At 47.1% G+C, this 22,127-nt stretch overlaps 1 protein-coding gene across 3 annotated transcripts in view; it reads right to left on the bottom strand.

Annotated features, from left to right (window-relative positions):
- Positions 1-22,127, bottom strand: part of LOC146171557 (uncharacterized) — a 342,743-nt gene that overhangs the window by 255,145 nt on the left and 65,471 nt on the right. The window lies entirely within an intron of this gene.

Below are 22,127 nucleotides of genomic sequence, written 5' to 3'. Positions count from 1 at the left end.
AACTTGAATGCGAATGACGCTGTATGAACAGTCACCTTTACAGGTTTTCTTATTGCACTTACCTCTGTGATGCTCGACGTGCTGCACCATTTCCAGCAGATTGACTGCGTTGCCTTGCTGGTCGACACCCATCGAGAAGCCCGACACATTCCGGGAGCTTGTCGCTCGGCCGAACGAATACATTTCGTGCCATCCAACATCAGAGGCGTTCACCACTGGCGATCACACCCGAAGCACCAGTAGCTCAACAGTTCAACATTCCGAGCGCAGGACAATTCTCGCCTCGGAGCTTGCAAAGCCGCCACACTACACTCCTCGTCAGATGACTGATCTGACTGTACTGACGAGCTATCTTTCAAGACAATTTGACAGCATTGCTGTGCTGCAGCAAATCCTCGATCACTACTTGCAGACGACGAACGGCACGAAGACCACTCATAAGCGTACAAGTTCTTTCTTTCCTCCATGTAAGCTATAGTGAACTAGAATATATATTCTAGTTCACTATAATGAAAGCGTACCTCCCTTCATGCCTCCTTCCATGGCCGCCGCCATTGCTGGGTTATCATAACCGCACAGACCAATGATTTCTTACCATGGGAAGAAAGGGTTTGAAATAAGAAAGCAGTTAGCGCCGTCACGCGGCCGCAAGCTTCTGCCCCCATTACAGATTGTCTCAAGCGTCCTTTATTTCATACGCGCTCATAATTTACCTTTCTATTGCGTTTAAAAGCCATGCAAGGTGTATATAAAGTTATCCTTTTACTTTTAATAACAAGCTAAGAAACTACGGTAGGCTAACGGCTGCATAAATCAGCTTGCCTGTCGCCATAGTCTCATTAGCATAATTCGGGTAGTGCCTAGAATATACTGGCTAGTGTGACGAGCGCCCGCGCTTCCCTATGGGCGAGGATGGCGCTATTTGCAATGAAAGCCAATCGTTAGCGGCAGAGGGCGCTGCTTGTCGGGAGGGTGCCACCTGAGCAGACGACGCAGTTTTCTCTGTTCAGAATACGGCAATCTGTTGGTGTTGTGCGTGCGTGTTAAACCTGCTTCTGCGCGTTTTTTGCTTTCACGAAGGTGCAGTAGTTTATTTACGGTGTAGGTGTTTGCTAATGCGAGTCGTTCCGCACTTGTACCTGCTCGGCGACGATTGCATCGGTTTTTTTTTTTTTCTCGTTTTGTGCACGCGTTCTGTGCTCGCCTGTATCTTTTTTTTACTGTGTCGCCAGTGGTCAAGCGCGGTTCCCGATTGTTGTTTCCCCAGTGCCTCTCACTAGACTGCAGAGAAAAATGCCAAAGAGAAAGCGGTGGTGCACAGAGAAGACTTGCTTTTTTGGCAAACGGGGCTACCGCTAGAACAAGGAGCGTACGTATTACTGCGCTATCTGATGCTACGTAAGTACGCATTCTGTACAATGGGAACGAAGCATCGATAGAAATGACGGAAGGTAAACGACAGCTGCTTTTGTTGGCGAGAAATATTTTTAGAGCATGCAGTTATATTCACAAGGATGGAAACTTGGGCGAGTCGGTAACGGTGCTCCATGACAGTGTGTAGCACAGAGTGTACACAATCAGGCGCTACAGACAGTACCTGTGTTGTGTATCTTTTCTGTGTCCCTCGATTGTCCTTTTGCGCTACACATATGTCATACGGATGCAGTTATATATTAGGCGCATGTTTCACCGTAAGCGCGGCATTACCAACGAGCTTCATCGCGATGAACCGGCCGCGTCTCGTGCATATTGTGTATCTGAGAAAAAAAAAATTTCGTCAGCTTCTTCATTCCAAAAGATGGTGACTTCGGCAAAACCTTGTGCAACAGGCCGCGATGTACCTTAGCCGCTGTAAGTAAAGGTTCCTCGTTTGTGCTCTGCTGTTTTTTATTTTTTTTTTAATTCAAATACCTCACGGGCTCCGATTGGAGTATTATGTGAGGGGGGTTACATAACTGGGGTGCGAAACAGAAGCATGTAGAAGATGGTTATTTTAACATCGTTATTTTCAAAACGTTAACATTTACCCTCCACACCTTGTGCCCAAGACGGCACCAAAAAGGAAGGAAAGAAACATATGCGAGCAGCAACCAGCTCGTAAACGCCATAAGCGGGACGCAGGGACTGGACCCGGCGATTCGGGCTCGGAAATCAACGAGGACTCCTGTTTTTTCGAAGCTGGCTTTCAAGACTGCAACGACTCCTCCGGCTCCAGTGAAGCGGGCATTGTGGGTGAACAGAGTGGCAGCCAGGCTACACTGCAGACACCTAACCACCACGGAGGCCGTCATCCGTTTGATGACATTCTCATTCCGGTTACATGGATGCGGATACCTTCCGTGGATGACAGCCTAGCTTATGCTTAAGACCCAATATCTTTGAAAAGATGAATAAGGTTGACCTTGCATTCCAACTTTTTGGAGATGAGGTTATTAAAGGACTTTTTTTGCACCGGCGGCATGTGGAGACTATATACACTCGGGTGCAACCAACAGAAGACTTCGTCAAGCTAATCAATCGCCTGATACGAGTAATGACCTCCAGGATAACCAAACGTGCACTTAAGCCGGGTAGCCCAGACATGCGTTTCTTGGAAGACTTTTTAGGATATCTGGACAAGTGGGAAGAACATGCCAGCATTGCCTTCCACTCGCATTATCACCTTTGATTAAACATGCTGCCTTCGTTCTATTAAACCGAACCTGTGTTTCGTGACTTGTATTCTTTGAGTTTGAATTCCTCCAAACGCGAAAGCTCTCATGTGCGTTTACCGGGTTAGCGTGTGGCTCACGTACCGATTTAGCTTTCAAGTTCGAGCAATCCGCACAAAGCAATTCGATATTAACATTAGCATGTTAAAACGTTATATCAATCCTAAGCTCCTGAAAGAGCTCTAAAACAAAGTATTAAACGTGAGCCAAAGCAACGCGCAGCTCCCTTTCCAACTCTCAGCAGCGCGGCGCAATGTGCGCGAGAAACCGGCTCGCACCCTCTCGCACCACAGCGCCGCTATGCGGCCGCCGGCGGCTTTCATTGCTAATCGAGCCATCCCAGCCGGCGCGCTCGACACACTAGTCAGTATATTCTAGGCACTATAATTCGGGCACCTCGCCACTCGGCGAAATTATGGCGGCCAAACGTCAGCATTTTCGGTAATGGCGGCACATCAGTTACGTCATGACGCGTCAATTTGACGCAATCTAAATATGCCTGCGTATCACGTGTTTCACGTGACATAGCTCCAGCCAATCAAATTTGAGCATCCGCTCCTTCCCAGTATGCCATTATTTTCATCACATTGGTTAATCGAGCGTAAGTGTTCTCCAAACCACCATCAGTAACTTTGCTTCCACTCCAAAATCATTCGTATTTGTCATCCAGGCAACAAGGATAGCTCCGGTTGAAATCAATTTTCACGGCTACGTCATTTTGACGTACCCGCTAAAAGTGCTTGCCTCAACTGATGGTTTCGCGCCACAAGTTTGAAGCACGTGACTCTTTTCAGAGCCAATCAGAAAGACAATATGGCGCCGCCAGGGGAAGGCGAATATCGAGGATCGGGCCCCCGGTGTCAGCCGAATACGTCTACATCAATTTGCACGCATGCGCAGTAGGCGTCCGATAAGTCTACGTCTGTACGTCTCCGGGAGACGTAATACGTCTCCGGTAAGCTAAATCTCTCTATTTAAATGCTTCGACAGAAAGTATGCAGCAGTTTTCAAGGCAATTTTAAGGTTGCACCAGTCCAGACAGCTTTAGCATCAACAAACGTGCTTAACACAGGCATACATTGAGTCTGTGTGCAACCTCCAGATCTGCTCACCGGTGAAAGTCAGCCGGTAAGCGGTAAGGATACCGACGGTTGAGTCGACGCTGTCGCAACGTGCCGCAGAGCATCGCTTCCTCACTTTGTGCGGGCTCATCTTGCGATAAAACGCTAAGCGCAATACACTGCTGCAAAAAGACTTCGCACTGCCCGCACGACGAAACCAAAAAAAAAAAAAAAAACACGGCTGCAGGGGGATATTAAATCTCACCAAGCGGCGACAGAGCAGCGACCAGCAAGGACGTCGAAATCTTCGCAAAAGGGACACTTTCAGACTTGCGAACTAAATTACGCTTTCCCGGGCGCACCACAGCAGACTAGCAGCAGACAGCGATAAGAAACCGTTTCGTGCTTCGTCATCTCCGTTGCCTTGGTTACCTCTGGCAGCGCCTGCTAACCGATGCAACATCAAGGGGGTGGGGCGATAAGAGTGTTGCAAGATAAAAAAAAAATAAGAATGTATTTATAAAATACCTTACCTCATTCACAAGCGAAGTTATCCAAATGCCTATTTTTATGTTGATACTTTTCAGTAGTATAATTTCTTAATCTGAGTGGTTGGCCCCCGACCTGTGGCTATGCTGCGGTACCGCTGAACCGCTTTTGAGCCCAGCCTTCGCCACCATTCTACTTCCGCCATGGTACAGTCGAGCGCGATTTGAAGGTTATTGCGCTAGCGTCGACCGGGAACATGAACAGTGCCATGCTCCAGAATTCTCTGCCGAGGCGAGGGAGGTATCAGGCCAGCTTCCCTTACTGTTTTTGTTGTTCCTTCAGCAGCCGTCACTCCCTGCTGGGACATCACTTTCTTTTTTTTTCTCTTTTGGTTCTGCGAACAGGCAGTGACCGTAGTGCGCACGACGTAATATTTGGTGTTATCTGAAATTGGACTGTTTAGCGCAACAGATGGAAAGCTTAGAATAGAGAGAAAGGGCAGTGAGTTTGTCGCGGGGATGATGGTTGTTGTATGTGTGCACGGCCCCGCGTCGGGTGATGAACAACTTTTATTTCCGATAAGACGGCGTATATATACATGTGCTGACGCATTGGGTCATGCGCAGATTAGGTTAGAGCGAGTGACGTCAGCCTTACTCAGATCTGCTACATCTTCCTTTTTACGGAAAAAAACAAGGTTTAGCGTCGCTCGGGCAGAGGGTACAGACATGGTTCGCGTCGCTGCCTTGTGCTTCGGCGTAGCTCTTGGGCAGGCTCTGTGCGAGGGCCTTCTTGGGGGGCGGAACTTGCTTCAGGTTGCGGTCCTATCAGTCGTAGATGTTCTCGTGTGCGTCGAATTTCCCTGCCGTCCTCGGTTTTGACGATCGCTGAGCGAGGTTCGTTAGCTGGCCTGAGAAAGACAGCTGGAGACCAGCTCGGCTGGATTGTGTCATACACGGTGACCTGATGTCCTGGTGTCGCAGGTGGCAGGTACCTGCTGCCGCGGTTGTACGTCCTTTGGCGTTGGCGTATCTCACGAAGCCGGCTGCAAACCACGTTGCTGGGTATTTCCCGTGGCTCCAAGTGGCTTCTAGGCACCGGGAGAAGTGTCCGAGTGTGGCGTCCCATCAGCCTCTGCACAGGGGACTGTAGCACATCATCACGCGGAGTATTGCGCCATTCAAGCAAAGCCATTTGAAATGCAGGCATTTTAAAGGAGCATTTTTTTAGAAGCTTCTTTGCTTCTTGCACCGCTCTTTCTGTCATGCCGTTAGACCGCGGGTGGTAGGGGCTTGATGTGACGTGGGGGATACCTAGGATGTTCAGGAAGTCCTTAAATTCCCGGCTGTTAAAGGGCGGCCCATTATCACTGCACAGCTTCAAAGGCAAGCCATGGACAGAAAAGATTTCAGAACACCAGGTTTTCAGCGAGGTTGCTGTGGCGGTTCGAAGTTCCCGAATCTAAAAAAAAAAGAGTAAAAGCCCACGATGACGGCAAATTCACGACCTTCGTAAAAGAACAAGTCAATACCAACAACTTGCCAGGGTAAGGTTGGGACATCGTGACTTAAAAGGGGCATTTTGGCGTTTCGCGGCTGATTCTTCATGCACACCTTGCACCCTTTACAGAACTGCTCAATGTCGCTCGCCATGTTCGGCCAGTACATCACGTTCCTAGCCCTCGCCTTCATTTTATCCGCGCCAGCGTGCGCCGCGTGAAGGAGGCGGATCATTTCGTATCTTTTTGACTCTGATATAATTACCTTGTTGCTGCGAAATACGAGGCCATCCTGCGCGTGTATCTCGTCTCGGTACCCCCAGTAGGTCCGAAGTTGCTCGGGGACTTCGTGCTTGTGAAGAGGCCACGCTGCCTCGGCGTATTCGCGCTGCTTTGTCAGGTTGCTGTCGCCACTGGTTGCTGCAAGCAGGTCTTTCAGGCAGTGCTCACAGGCTGAAACGCAATCAAGAACATTGACTTGAAATTCCTGGTGTTATTCCATGTATGCCTTAGTGGGAAAGCGAGATAAAACATCTGCGAGGAACAGTTCTTTGCCGGGTTTATACGTAACGATGATGGGATAACGTTGCAACGTCAGCCGCATGCGTTGCAAGCGTAGCGGGCACTGGTGCAGTGGTTTATTGAAAATGATCTGTCTCCACTGTTACTGCATGCTGTTCAAATATATAGTCATGAAATTTGGTGCAGCCGTGCACTATCGCGAGGGTTTCCTTTTCTATCTGAGCATATCTTTGCTGCGCATCTGCGAGTGACCGCGATGAAAACGCAACGGGGTGCGCATCCTGCATCAGAACGGCGCCTACCCCGAACTGACTTGCGGCAACTGATAAGGTAACTCCTTTCTTGGGGTCAAAATAACAGAATTGGGGCTGTTATCAGAGCCTCGCGCAACTTTTCGAAGCTTTCTTGCTGCTTTTCTGTCCATACCCATGCGATTTCTTTGCGTAGCAAAGATCGAAGAGGGGCGGTCACTACAGACATGTTAGGGACGAAACGTTGCACAAAGTTTATCGTGCCCAGAAAAGCTTGCAGTTCCTTACTATTCTTTGGTGCTGGCATTTCCAAAATATCTTCTACGCGTTGTGGGTCAACCCGCAGGCCTTCTGCAGTAAGCACGTGTCCCAGGTAGCGTACCGCTGGCTGGAAAAATGAACATTTCTTCAAGTTCAGTTATGTTCGCGACAGCGTGTTAAAAGATTCTGCAAGTGGTAGTCGTGTTCTTCTTTAGTCTTGCCCCATAAGAGAATGTCATCCATTACTACTGCGACATTTGGCAAACCCTCTAGCACGCGATGCATTGCTGCTTGAAACACTTCCGGGGCTGAGGCAATTTCAAAAGGCATGCGCAGAAAGCGATAATGTCCGTAAGGTGTGCTCATTGTGCAGAGCTTGGAGCTTGCGTCAGCTAGTTTTATTTGCCAGAATACCGATGCCGCGTCTAGAGTTGTAAAGAACTTTGCTCCGGCAAGCTTAGGCACTACATCTTCAAGAGCCGGCATGGGGTAATGCTCCCGTAGCAAAGCTTTGTTGAGTGCTGTGGGATCTAGGCAGATGCGTACTTTTTCTTAACTACAGTGACCATGTGACTGGACCATTCTGTAGGCTCATTTACCTTGGATATGACGCCTTGTTCTTCCATGCGCTGGAGCTCTTGACTTTTTCTTGGAGGGCCACTGGAACTCTCCTCGCCGGGACGACCACTCCCACGGCTTCGGGCTTTAAGTTCATCGTGTACTCAACGCCTTTTAACTGTCCCAGTCCACTGAAAACATCTGCAAACTATTGCGCTGCTGGGTACAACTGGTCGACATGAACTGTTTCTACGCGACAAATAAACCCAAGGCTTTCAGCTACTGAGAGTCAGGGGCACATTTTGGTCAACCACGAAAAAAAGTCTCTTTGTGAACTTTGTTGTTCGCGCGCAAATGCAGCGAAATTTGTTTTGGCCAGAGTTTTGTGGCCGAAGAACGCAGTTAACGTTATGCGACATTCTCGGTGAGGCTTGTTCGGCAGCTTACAGACATCCTTACTCGAGATTACACAGCAGTTCGCTCCTGTATCCAGCTTGCATGTGAATGGGCGTCCTTCAATGTCAACTGTCGCGCTCCAATGGTCTGAGGCTACAGCGCCGACGGTCAAAGTTTGTAAAATGAAATCACCGTCATCCGCGCCTTGCAGTTCGCGCAGTTCCTTTTTTGACCCCTGTTATGACGGGGCGCAGATGCTTTTCATGCTTGGGCGAAGTGATTACGCCCACCGCACTTTGTGCAGTCCTTTCCTTGGGTCGGACATGTTACTCCACGATGAGTGAAATAACCACAACGACTACAAGGTCGCTTTCGCGGGCCGACTGCATGGTCTACTGCGTCGCCTGCTGTTTCGGTGCCTTCGCTGATTTCCTTAAATTGTTCCTTTCCTTGCTCGCGGGCTCGGCATATTGCGACTGTCTTCTCATACGACGGGTTTTCGGCTACAAGCGTTTGCTGTAAACACTTGTCCTGCACTCCCAGGGTAATGCGACTGCGGAGCAAGCGGTCTTCCAAGTCTCCGAACTCGCAGTTCTTTGCTAGCAGCCTTAGGTCTGTCAGCCAGTTGTTAAAAGGTTCCCCTTGCTTTTGGTCTCTCGATCCAAAGCGGAACTCATGAAATGTCAAATTCGTCGATGGTTTGTAGAATTCCTCAAACTTTTTAAGTAAAATGTCGACGTTGTTCTTGTCCTCTTCGTTGTCGAATTTGAAAGTGCTATAAGTTTTCCTTCCGTCTTCTCCGATTGTTACAAGTAACGTTGCAGCTTGCACTTCGTTAGGCTGTTTCCTTAACTGGGTGGCCGTAGAAAATAGCATGAACTCACTTTTCCATGTTTTCCATGCAGTCCATGCGTCTTCCGAGGTATCCAATGGTTTCGGGGCCGGGAGCAGCGTCGTCGGGGCGGACATAGTGAATGGGCAACACTGCCACCATGTGCACGGCCCCGCGTCGGGTGATGAACAACTTTTATTCCCGATAAGAAGGCGTATATATAGTGTGCTGACGCATTGGGTCATGCGCAGATTAGGTTATAGCGAGTGACGTCAGCCTTACTCAGATCTGCTACAGTATGGAACAGCGAACGAGGGAGAGAAGAGTGCGAAATGATAATTTTTCCTGTTGCAAACCCGGCCGCCAGGTGCCTGGAGTGCTAGGCTGGTCGACGCTCGCGCGATAACCTTCAAATCGCGCTCGACGTACAGCAACATCATTCCCACGGTTATGCCAGCCCTGCCGCGGGCTACGGGCGGTCCTGTTTCACCAGGTGGGCTTTTCCTTATCGGAACCGCGGACGTGACCGCTCGTCGGGGACGGCCTCTGCGGGTCGCTCCCCGTTTTTCGGCCGCTTCTCGCGGTCTACGGACTGACTCTGCGAGCCTCGCGTAACACTAGCGAGGCCTAGCACCGGCCGCGCCCTGTAGTGGCCAGGTAGGAGGTCCCCCGCGGGCATGGCGGGCTCCACCTCGCCTCCTGCGGGCTCGTCCTCGGGACCGACTTCGCGTGCGGAGAAGCCGCGACGCGAATCCCCGGACGACACATTGGTAGCGGAGCCATCCATTGCCTACCGAACATCGTCGACCAGGTCCCGGGTCTCGGACCACGGTGAAGCTACAGTGCCTCAGGCCACGCAGGCGCAACCTATGTCATCTATTACTACAGAGCCACTTGTTACCTCTGCCGATATTCCGCAGAATTTGCAGGCCGGCACTTCGGCTGCGGTCGGCCCCGACCTCTAGGTTCCGGTTTCGGGCGAGAAGCCGCAGGCTCCACTTGATACTCCTGCAGTGGGCTTGGTCCCGCACGAGATCCCAAACCTTGGCTTCGCGGCAATGATGCCGTTCGCCGTGGTCACGAAACACCATGAGACCTTGGTGAACTACTTAAACGCGCCTGAACACAAAATTGGCATTCAGGCACAAATTTTCCTGATGAACCTGTTCGGGAAAGTCATAGACTGCTGCGCGCACTACCAGGCGCTGGCATCTGACGCCCGAGGTCGCGCGGACATCCTGCGTTTGATGTGGTATGCGGAGAAGCGCGACTCCGCCGAGGCCAAGGCACAGGCGGAATCGGCGGAGACTCGCCTCAGGGCTGCGCCGCCTCCAACTCATCAGTCCACCTTTGCGGAGATCCTACGGGGCTCGACCGCCAGCAGCGACGCCCCGGTCACAGCTCAGCAGCGGCCGCAGGCTCAACCATCGGAACAGCGGCAAGTGAACCATGTTGCCTTTCTGACATCTACCGCGCCGGATTCCGCTACGCGGGCACAACAATCCAGACCCTTAAGGCAAATATAAATCCAAAAGAAGCCGGTATCGGACCGGTTACGCTGCGGCCTACACCTAATGGTGTTACGGTATTGGCAAGTGATAGGGACACAGTCGCAAATCTGCACCAAGCAGTCCAAGATAACGAAGTTACTATAAACGTGTTACGGGTCCGCGTTGTGGATCGTTGCCGTCCCCACATTAGACTATGGGGCGCAGATCAAGATGTATCGGACGCCGAGGTCATAGAGAACATCAATGCCAAAAACCCTGGCGTAAATCTAGACCCGCAGACCACAACGCGGCGATACACGTTTAAGGTTCGAGACGGAACTAAAACACGCATATCTATGGCACCAGACGCCTTTTCATGTGTATTAACAAAGGGTAGGCTTACCGTTAGTTGGTCGTCGGCGTTAGTTGCGGAAGATCTGCACGCACCTATGTGCACCTTCTGCGCAAGCTACGGCGCAATTGCCGCGTAAGTGCAAACGCGGCATGCACAAGGTGTGCTGGAACACACGCAGTTACAGACTGCACCGTGCGCGCAAATGAGTCCGCTGTGGCGTGTGCCGCAGGGCCGGACGGGAGGGGCAACCGCACAGAGCCCCAGAATGCCCGATCCTGGCCGCACGTCTTGCGCGCTTAAGATCTAGGACGGATTATGGCAACACTTAATCTGGGGGGGAGCCGCTTCCTTTTCTTTTTCTCTTCTAACCGACGAGTTCTCTGCACTTACCTGTGGAAGCTCGTCGAAAACCTTCCTTAATCAATTCCCTTCTGCCAAAGCATAACTTAGAAGCACCATTCTTTTCCTACTATTCTTTTCAACACTTCTTCGATATTGCATTACGAACCTTACTGCAACTTTTAGTAAGGTAATGTCAACTGGTGCTTTTGATTCTTTTTCTCGCCAGTAAAAACATTTTCCCTTGAGGACTGGCTCCCCTCTTTTCCTCCATCGGGCCTTATGCCACTCTACAGTTGTGTGTTCCTTTTTTCATTCAACACAGATCTAATTCTGAAGGCACAGTGTGGCTGTCAAGTGCTACTAATAATGGGGTTTTCCATATCTTCGAAGTGGCTGTGGATGTTCCCACGGGCAGGGGTTTTCACATTTCATTTATTTTTAAATTAGATTCAGGCGCGTCACATTTGACGGCTTCATTTATTTATGAATCATTAGGTAGGGACGTTGGGAAATGGCGTTTCATGGGAGAAATAAATCGCCTGTTGGGGACTTCTTCCAGCCGTGTCGGGTGATACTGCACAGGCTTGTTTGCTATGCAAACACACATAAACCAAATACAGTGGTATCTTTTGTTTTCTTTCTTTCTTTGTTTTTTTCTTGTTCTCGTTTTTTTTTACTTTTCATTTTCTATCTCAATTTTTTCCTTTGTTGCCACTATATATGGTCCTACTATACTTTTTGGAGGAATTTTCAATACAAAGGGTCACAGCATTTTTACAAATTATCAGAACTGTATTTGGTGTCAATAAATTAAAATGACAACTAACATATCCTTTTCATTTATACAGGTAAATTTAGATCAATGTAAGAATGCGACCCCAGTATTAGAAGAAAGTATTACAAATTACAATAATGATTTTGCATTAGTATCAGACCGTTACACATTTGGTGATAAAATCATAGGAATTACTCCAAATTGAATTGTCTTTGCACATACATCTAAGCCACGCTGTGCTATAATCGAAACGAACACGCGATACGATATGTTTCCCGTTTTAATAACTACAAGAGTGGTAGCTGTTGTGTGCTCATCAACCACCGTATCATTTTTATTAGTCAGTGCCTACGCACCACCGCATTTTCCCATGTCACCTACATTACATCACATAACACATGCATTAACACTCACGCAGGACATGCAGGTCGTAATTGGGGGGGACTTTATTGCAAAACATGTCTTGTGGGGACCACATCAGTCCGACACACGCGGTAGGGAACTCTTGCAATTTGCAATGGCATCAGGTTTAATAATAATGAATGACCCATGCATCTCCTCCTACCTACACAAACCCGCACACAGACAGTTGGATCGACGTGACCATGGCATCATCACAGTTGATGCTTTTGGGACCATCATGGCATGTATCTGACACCATCACACTTTCAGAGCATAAATATATAACAGTACAATTTGGAAACACGACCCGAAACACATAGCCCATGACTAACACATCTAGGAACAACATGAATATTAAAATCCATATCAAAATTACGATTTTTCGATGCGGTAGTTGGTGCGCAGCTAGGTTCGCCGGAGGCATTAGAATTTGTTGTAGCGAAATTTTATACAATCTTTCAACGTCTAAGGCGAAATAATTTAGTTTCCTGGCCGCTCCGTCCAAATTCCAAAGCCGCAAATTCTAATAATTGGTGGACGGACGAATCGGCAATTGAAAAATCTAAGGTTAGGGCACTCCTCAAGCGATATCAAAGAACAAAAGATTACTTATTGCGGCAACAATTCGACAAAGTTTATTACGAGGCTTTACGAATATACAGAAACAACATCGCAAGAGTTCGAAACTCCGAAATGAGGAATATTGCAAAAGATTCCTTAAAATCGAACATATTTGGACACACATTCAAAATTGCATTTTTAAAATTACAGGCGCCGGTCATTCTCCCTCCATTGCAGAGGGATGATGGCACATTAACAACATTCACATTAGAAACGGCCCAGTTGTTATTAGACAACCAGGTAGCTTCAGACAATAGTCAGACACCCCATTACATTCAGATTCGAGCTCAGGCGATGAATTGCAATTTAGGAGGTCCCGAGGATGTTCCCTTCACCTACGGTGAGGTCCACCTTGCTGTCTCCAGGGTGAAACGGGGAACAGCTTCGGGACTGGATGGAATTACACCTAGAATAGTTCAAGAATTATGAAAATTAAAGCCAAACTTTTTATCTTCATATTTTCTTCCGCCTTACATTTGGGACATTTCCCCTTGGTATGAAGGAGAGGAAGAATCCTTTTTCTCCCCAAGCCAGGCAGACCGTCAGAGGTTACACCTTCATATTGACCCATAGTAATGAATTCTACACTGGGAAAAGTGTTGGAGCGCCTCTTGTACGGGTGACTGTATCATTTCTTCGCAAGACAATCTTCTTCACATCAATCAATTTGTATTCACGAAACAGAGAGAAGCAGTTCATGCTCTCCACACTCTGATAACCAAAATTAGAGATATAAGAGCAGAAGGGCTACACGCAATAATCAATAGACTTCCGGGGAGCTTTTGAAAGTGTCTGGCATCCCCTAGTCCTTGCATCGCTCGGGCAATGGGGATGCCCGAGAAACCTCTGTGCACTGCTGCGGTCGTTTCTATCAGACCGCGAGGTGGTGCACCGCTCCAGGGCGGGAGACGCGGTTCCTTGGGCAGCCCACAGGGCTCTCCACTGTCACCGCTCCTCTGGAATATAGTGGTGCGTGGCTTGCTAGAGCTGCCGATGCCAGAGGGCGTGTCGCTCCTATGCAGACGACGTTGTCGTTCTTTTGCCTAGGGTTCTGCAGACTTTGGCAGAGGATGCACTCAGACGAGTGACGACATGGGCGGCGACGGCCAGGGTAACCATCTGCGCTCAGAAGACGGCGTGCGTCCTGTTCTCGCCTCCGAGAAGAGGCATGGGGCGCACGCCACCAACCGTTCACCTGGATGCCGTCTGTCTTAAGTTCAGACCGTCTGTCCGGGTGCTCGGAGTCTTCATAGACCGCAGTTTGTCGGTCATGGCGAATATCTCAAGGAGCGTGCTGAAATGCTTGCTGCGCGTCTTGGAACCCTTTTGCGCATGAGTGGCACGCTGGCACCGGAACAGCTCAGAAGGCTATACCGTCAGGTCATTCTGCCAATTCTAACTTACGCCTCCCCTGTGTGGTGGACTGAGTGTCCCCACTCGGGACTCCGTGCAAAATTGATAACTGTGCAGCGGGCTCCGCTAATGGCGTTGGCTGGAGCTTACTCCGCAACAAGCACGAGGGCACTTCAAATTTTAATGCATGCGGCTCCGTTGCAGTTTGACCTTGATAGGTTAAGCGCGGAGTTTAGATTATTCGTATTGCGATACATGACATTCGGCCAAAATTCATATCTTGTCTCGGAGATAGTGTCTCCTTTTAATGAGGCCCTTCAACATCCGTCGGTAGTAGTTTCTTTTGGACATGGTTGCGGCGAACGCGTCGCTACCAGCGCTCCATGTCTTCACGGATGGTTCATATACTTCCACGGCTGCAGGTGCTGCATCCGTAGCAATTACACAAACTGGCCGAATTTTGTCAGTAGGCCGGTTTAGGGTCGAATTGGCAAACAGCACGTATTGCGTCAAAAAAATAGCATTTGGAGAGGCATTGAGGTACGTGAAGCATCAGAATGGACGAACACCTGTCCACATCTACACGGACTCTCACTCCTCAATGCCCTTTCAAATTATTCCACATTAGACCCACAAATTGATACTATCAAACAACTTCTAAATACGGTCGCCTCTATTCGCACAGTAAATCTATTTCATGTCCCAGCTCATTCGGGCGTCGTAGGGAATGAAATAGCTGACATAATTGCATCCAAAGCATATAAATCAATTCGAATTCGATATTCTGCTAAATCCAAAAATTCCGTACGTACGGCATTGAAAAAATCAGTAAGAGCGAAATGGCAGGCCTGGTGGCGGGACAACAATGAGAATACTTTATAATTGGATAACAAACGTATTTAACATACCTCAAAATTTCCCTCCGGCGAAGCCGTTGGTTACTTTACTAACGGGACACGGTCGCTTCAGGAAGTATTTTAACCGCTTTGGACTCACTACCTCGTCGGCATGTCCATGCGGTTATGCCTAGGGAGATGTGTTTCATTACTTGACATCATGTCCCATCACATCACATTTGGTGTCTCGACTACCTAACATTCTGCGAATGACCAACCAACGGCCAACTGGAGACGTTGGCTTGGCGACAAAAGATGTTGCGCGCTATTAATGCGCATAGTATCAGTGGTTAGTTCTAACCTACCTGACTACACACGAACACAAACACGTGAAATGTAGCTGCAGTTTTTCCTTTTCTGGGGAGGGTCATTCAGGCCATATGAGGCAGACATTCATGTCAGCCCTCTCCGGAGTGGAGAAACGCAGCTGTTACCATATCAGATTATTGATTTTTATTTCCGTTTTAACTTTTTCCATAATTATCAATTTCATTACTGCTGTCATAAGTATTCTCTTTTATATTATTTATTTTTCATCACTTCTTTTCTCTAATTTAAATATTGTACATAATTTGTACAGAACAGCTAATGTATATATATAAATATTATTATTATTTCCTTCTCCCAAATAATATGTACATATAACTTCGATTGTATTATGTCTTGTACGTCTTGCTCTGGCTTTTCGCCTTTTTTTATTAGATTGCAGTTCACGAACCCAGTCTATACCTGCATCTGCATAGATCTACGTTTATTTGGATCCTTTTTGTGTGTTTTTTTATTTATTTTCTTAAATTTACCTTATCATGTTATCAATAAAACTTAATTTCTTTTTATTTAATTATTTATTTTTCTTAATTATTTTATTATTATTTTTATTATTTCTTTTCCTTTCTTTTTTGCGTGTGTGTAAATTCTTCGGGCACTTCTATTGAAAAAAAATATTAAATTAAACCAGCTCTGCAAGGACTGCCCACCCTCTGCTCGTTGAACCCTCAGGACATAGACGCGTTACCATTCCCAATTTTATTTCTTCAGTTGGCTTTTTCCACCAAATTAAACTTTTTGCTGACTGGGCCCAATTCATTTTATTTTGATTAGCTTAAGCCTGTTAATGCTCCGCAGGTGTAGGCATTTTCTCATTCTTTTTTATTTTTTTATTTATTTTCTAACAGTGTCAGGAATGAGACTGAACTGGGAATTGGGGTTAACTGTTGCTACACAGCTTCCATCCTGCTTCAAGCCGGGTACGAAGTAAGCAGTCTCGTCAGCGATCTAAAGACGCACACCCCTACCTCTGCGGCCATTCGGGGTTTCCGGAAATCTGACCATTATACTATGGGTTGCTGTCTGGATGTTGGGTCCCACACATGTTCTTCAGCTGCTTTCCGCCAATGCATGATGGTTATCGTAGTAACTGCGGTAACGGAGCACAGGGATGTTAAGAGTCCTCTGAACGCTCCTGTCCACATCTGCTATTCATTACAGACGTCTGCTGTGCTGCATTGGAACTCTGCTTCAATCTTTCTGCGCACTTTGCATGTAGAACAGCTCATGAATGAAGGCACAGATGTCGCAGTAGCCGACGTGACCTTGGTATCTATAGTGGCTGCATATTAACGATAGTCTCCATAAAGTTATAAATTCCCATTAAATAAGGTGTTAGGTAAGAAGACATGATATCTCGAGTTTGCTTGCTTGGAAATCAAGGTTGGAAATCTAGATAAGGGTTGCTGGAGAAAACCTGAGTAATCAGCAATTTGCTGATGGCATCTGCCTTGCTATGCACCTCTGTGAAAGAATTGCAAAGGATGATGAATAACTTAAAACACAATGGCAGAGTTAAAATTAATAAGCAGAAGATAATATGTTGAAGTAATGTTCAAGAGCCTAGGAAAACAACAGTTTAAAATAGGTAGCGAGGTGCTGTAAATGGTAAAAGAATGTCTGCTAATGAAAGGTAATGGCTGCAGATCAGGCCAACGAAAGGGCAATGACTATGAGGAACAGATTTGGATAGAGTGTATTTAACAAGCATTGTCAGATCATTGATGGCAGCATACCAGTGTCCCTCAAGAGGAAAGTATGCAGGCAGTTGCACCTTTTCGGTACTAATCAATGAGGCAGAAGTGTGGACTAACAAAAACTGCTAAATTGACTGAGGTCAATGCAGAATGCTATGGAATGAAAAATGGCAGGTTAACAGAGAGGGAGCATGCAAGGCAGGTCAGGAAACGAACGCAAGTTGATGACATTCTGGTCGAAATGAGCATGGGCAGGATGTGGAATGCGAAGGCAAGATAACAGCTGCTCCTTAAGAGTAACAGACTGGATTCCAAGTGAAGGCAAGCGTAGCAGGGGGCAGCAGAAAGTTAGAAGGATGAGATTAAATTTGCAGTGGTCAAAGGGACACAGCTGGCACAGGGCTGGGTTAATTGGAGTGATATGGGCAAGGCCTATGCCCTGCTGTGGGCATAGTCAGGCTGATGACTTTCAAAGGCACTGAGTACTGCTAATTTGCATTATGACTATTGATTACACATAATGTTTGTACAAGATCCACAGCTTGCAATACGGTGGTTTTTAAAGTGCTAAGTCATGCCAATTTCCCTTACGACTACAAATCGTGACTATGACAAGTGATGACTTTACACAATGTTTCTATAGCCTCAACGCCTCACAGCACGCTACTTTTTAAACAACTGAGGCATGCTATGTTGCATTATGACTACCAGTCATGTTGCGACTATTTGTACATCCTCCCTCCATACATGACAGTATGGTGCTTTGGAAAGCTCTACTGTTAAAGGTATGATGGGATGGAGTTTCTGACACACAGACGATATATTACGCTCATTCACCTTTTAATTTTTTTATTTTCTTGAGTCTCTTTGGGATGTTAAACCCCACAAACCAACCAACCAACCGAATTTTTTTTATTTGTGATATGCCAATACTTAGTATCGTCAAGCATTACCTTTTAGTTGTGAGCATTTTGACAGCTTTAAATACCCTTTGCCACATTTTTCGAATATATCAATGATGGGATGGAGTTTCTGACACACAGACGATATATTACGCTCATTCACCTTTTAATTTTTTTATTTTCCTGAGTCTCTTTGGGATGTTAAACCCCACAAACCAACCAACCAACCGAATTTTTTTTTATTTGTGATATGCCAATACTTAGTATCGTCAAGCATTACCTTTTAATTGTGAGCATTTTGACAGCTTTAAATACCCTTTGCCACATTTTTCGAATATATCAAATGATAAATTTATCAATTAAGGACTCATTTTCTTAATTAGCATCATCAAACCCTGACTTTACATTCTGAGCTTTGGAGTTGGACACTCTTGAACTCCTTTTTCAATTTTTTAATTTCTTCAACTCACCAATTATTTTTCTTAACTCATCATTGTCTATCATTACCAATAAATCATCAATACTAAACCACAAATTACCATGACAGGACTTTTTATGCAGCCCCGATTATTTCCGACACGCGGTGCAGACTACTACTACTATTGTGCCGATGGCTTTTCGTCCAAACGAGCTGTATAAGCTATCACTTAATATTCACTGCAGTGCGCAACTACAATTTCCTGCAGTTGAGCAGTGAAGGAAAAGTCTGGCCTCCGCAGTGTACGAGCGGCAACTCTCCCCTGCATGCAGAGCGCCAGTTAAGTAGGGGACCAAAATGGCATCTTTAGCTCAACTGGTAACACTGGTCTTTAGCGGGCGGCGATAAGTGCCCCTTCAAATGCCTTAAGCCGGGTGCCGTGGCGCAACATGTAGGCTCTCTAGTGCGCCACATGTTTCATAATGCGCCGCACAACAAACGTCGTCGTGCCCAGGAAACAGAGCACCATGCTATCACCGCTGCCGACCTTGCCTCGTGTAAAACTGCAATACACTCTCGCGTTGTGCAGTAACATCATAATACACCATATGCACCTGTCACCTTGCTAAAGAGAGAGACCACAGCCATGCCAGACAGGTTGCCAAAACCATTGAACGAGACTGGCCCATTGCCAAGAAGCTTACCAAGTGCGTAAACGAGCCAACATCGAAGAGGCAGCTGCGAATGTGGCTGCGGCCGATTACAACACCCGTGAAACTTGGTTTAAGGATGGCTGAATCTCTACATTTCTTTTGTGCACTATTTTTTCATCTGTTTCTCTAAAAACTAAAAACCATGCAGTTGACAATGATTTCTTTTCATTTATCAAATGGAGATGCAAAACAGTATATAATGTGACAGAGCAGTGCACGAAATTTCAATTGGGTGCCATAGCCACTGCAATACATTGTCTGTGAACTTCTTACTACCACCAAGCTTCCAGCACGTCTAATGCGCTCTGCTTTGGTTTAGAGCGAAAGAACAAAGCACCAGATTTTCTGACGCTGCTCGACTTTAAAAATTGAGCTTTTCTTTGTTTCAGAAACTGATATACAGCACTGTCTTGCCCATGGCTTCAGACTCCTCAATGACACTAACCACCCAACTGTGCAAATTAGAAAGTTAATTAAACAGCTTGGCTTGGTTTAATTTGCGGGGTTTAAAGGTATACTGAACAAATATCCAAGAATATGAGACAGCACCACAATTGCATTCTTAAGACATGATTACACTAGTACAGACATATCATTCGGGTTAGTTTTTAGCGGATGGCTTTATTTTTTACGTTTACTAAGCGGCCGCCGGGCCCCAGGCAGCACGCTCCCGACTGGTGTGAACGTCATGGCCCCACCGCCGTCGCCTCCGCACAGAGATGCAAGAAGCTGGGGTGAAGGGGGGGGGGGGGGGGGCAAGGCGCTTGCTGGGCGAGAGAGCGGATTGTTTTTGGCGTGCAGGTGAGAGGGCCAGCGCAGGAAATGCACAAGGCTTTCTGCAAGCTTTGCGCGCATGGAGTGTGGAATGCTGCTGACGAGGGAGGTCGAGGGGGATGCGTACGAAGGGTACGTATGGAAGGATGAGTAATGTGCGGCATGGTTGAAAGCTGAGCCCTGAGTCTGCCATCCCGTAGGAACACGAGGAGGAGTTTAAGGGTGCGTTCAACTTTATTTAAAAAAAAAAAGAAGTCCGTCTATGTGCCTCGCGAGTGCCATGGAAAAAGAAAAAATGATCAGGTGCCTTGAGCGGGTGCGATCGTTCGCGATGGGGTGGCTAGGGAGGCATGATGGAGGCGGGTAAATGTGAAATAATATCCAGGTTTGTCAGAGCTGTCGCAGGAGGCCGCTAGATGCGTGGTTTGAGAAATATTCATAAAAATACACTTCTTTTTGAGCAAACTGGTTCATTTAGGCTATAGGAAAATTTGAAACAGCGCTACCACCGTTCAGTTCAGTCGTTCAGTCGTGTCCGACTCTTCGTGACCCTATTGACCATGTCACGCCACGCTTTCCGGTCTCTCACTCTCTTCCTAACATCACATAACTTCATCTGCAGTGCCTCGAGGATGCCATCTAACCATCGCGTTCGCTGCCTACCCTTTCTCCGGCGACCCTCAACCTTTCCCAACATCAAATCTTTCTCCAGCGACTCCTCTCTTCTCATCAGATGACCAAAGTAGCTGAGCTTTAACTTTAGAATTTGACTCTCTAATGAGCAGTCAGGGTTTATGGTCGACAATATTGACTTATTTGATGTTCTGGCAGTCCAAGGAACTCTCAAGAGTCTTCGCCAGCACCACAATTCAAACGCGTCAATTCTTCGGCGGTCAGCCTTTTTCACAGTCCAACTCTCGCATCCATACATCACAACTGGAAAGACCATAGCACGAGTTATACGGATCTTGGTTGGCAGACTAATGTCTCTGCTCTTGACTAGGCGGTCAAGGCTAACCATTGCTCTCTTTCCCAGAAGCAGGCGTCTCCTAATTTCATGGCTGCAGTCTCCTTCCGAGGTAATCTTGGAGCCCAAGAAGATAAAATCTGTCACAGCTTCCACTTCTTGTCCCTTGATGCTCCAGGACTTGATAGGGCAAGACGCCATGATCTTTGTCTTTTTAATGTTCAGTTTAAGCCCAAACTTCTCACTCTCTTCTTGTACGCACATCAGAAGTCTCTTGAGTTCCGCTTCACTTTCTGCCATTAAAGTGGTATCATCCGCATATCTAAGGTTGTTGATACGTTTTCCAGCAATCTTCACTCCAGCTGAAGACTCGTCCAGACCGGCCTTCCTCATGATGCACTCTGCATATAGGTTAAATAGACAGGGCGACAGTATGCAGCCTTGCCTCACTCCTTTCTCAATCGGAAACCAATCAGTAAGACCATGCCCAGTTCTGACTGTGGCCTCTTGCCCTTCATACAGGTTCCTGAGGAGACAGATGAGGTGAATTGGAACTCCCATCTCTTGGAGAGCTTGCCACAATCTGCTGTGATCTACGCAGTCAAACGCTTTCGCATAATCAATAAAGCAGAAGTAGATGGGTTTCTGGAACTCTCTTGCTTTTTCCATGATCCAGCGAAGGTTGGCAACTTGGTCTCTAGTTCCTCTGCCCTTGCGAAACCCAGCTTGCACGTTCGGAAGCTCCCGATCCACATACTGCTGCAGCCTACCCTGGAGGATTTTCAACATCACCTTGCTAGCATGCGAAATAAGCGCGATCGTGCGGTAGTTGGAACAATCTTTGGCACTGCCTTTCTTTGGAATGGGGATGTAAACTGACCTCCTCCAATCCTGTGGCCATTGCAGGGTTGTCCAAATCTTCTGACATAATGTATGCAGAATGTTAACAGCGTCATGGTTGAGGTTTTGAAGCAACTCAGCTGGAATGCCATCAATTCCGCTAGCTTTGTTCTTAGCAAGGCTGGCTAAGACCCATTCAACTTCACTCTTCAGGATGCCCGGCTCGAGATCAGTGATCACAACCGTCTTATGTTGGGTTTGCACATTCGGGTCCTTCTTGTACAGTTCTTCTGTGTATTCCTGCCACCTCTTCTTTATCTCTGCGGCTTCAGTGAGGTCCTTGCCTCGTTTGTCCTTTATCACGCCCAGCTTAGCACAGAAGCTTCCTTTGATATCTTTGATTGTCTTATACACAGCTCTTGTGTTCCTTAATTGGCTGTTGTCCTCAACTGCTTGGCACTGTATGTTCAGGAAGGCATTCTTATCTCTCCTTGCTATTTTCTGAAAATCCGCATTGAGCACCTTGTATCTTTCTCTTTCCCCCATAACTTTTGCCATCCTCCTTTCCTCAGCTATTTGCAAAGCCTCTTCAGATAACCAGTTTGCTTTCTTGAATTTCTTTTGCTTTGGAACTACCTTAGTAGCAACTTCTTGTATTATATCCGGGCTCTTTGTC

The sequence above is a fragment of the Amblyomma maculatum genome, unplaced genomic scaffold (genome assembly GCF_055883805.1).
Source record: "Amblyomma maculatum isolate TAMU_Amacu unplaced genomic scaffold, ASM5588380v1 scaffold_19, whole genome shotgun sequence".
NCBI lineage: Eukaryota > Metazoa > Arthropoda > Arachnida > Ixodida > Ixodidae > Amblyomma > Amblyomma maculatum.
This window is presented reverse-complemented; position numbering and strand designations above follow the sequence as displayed.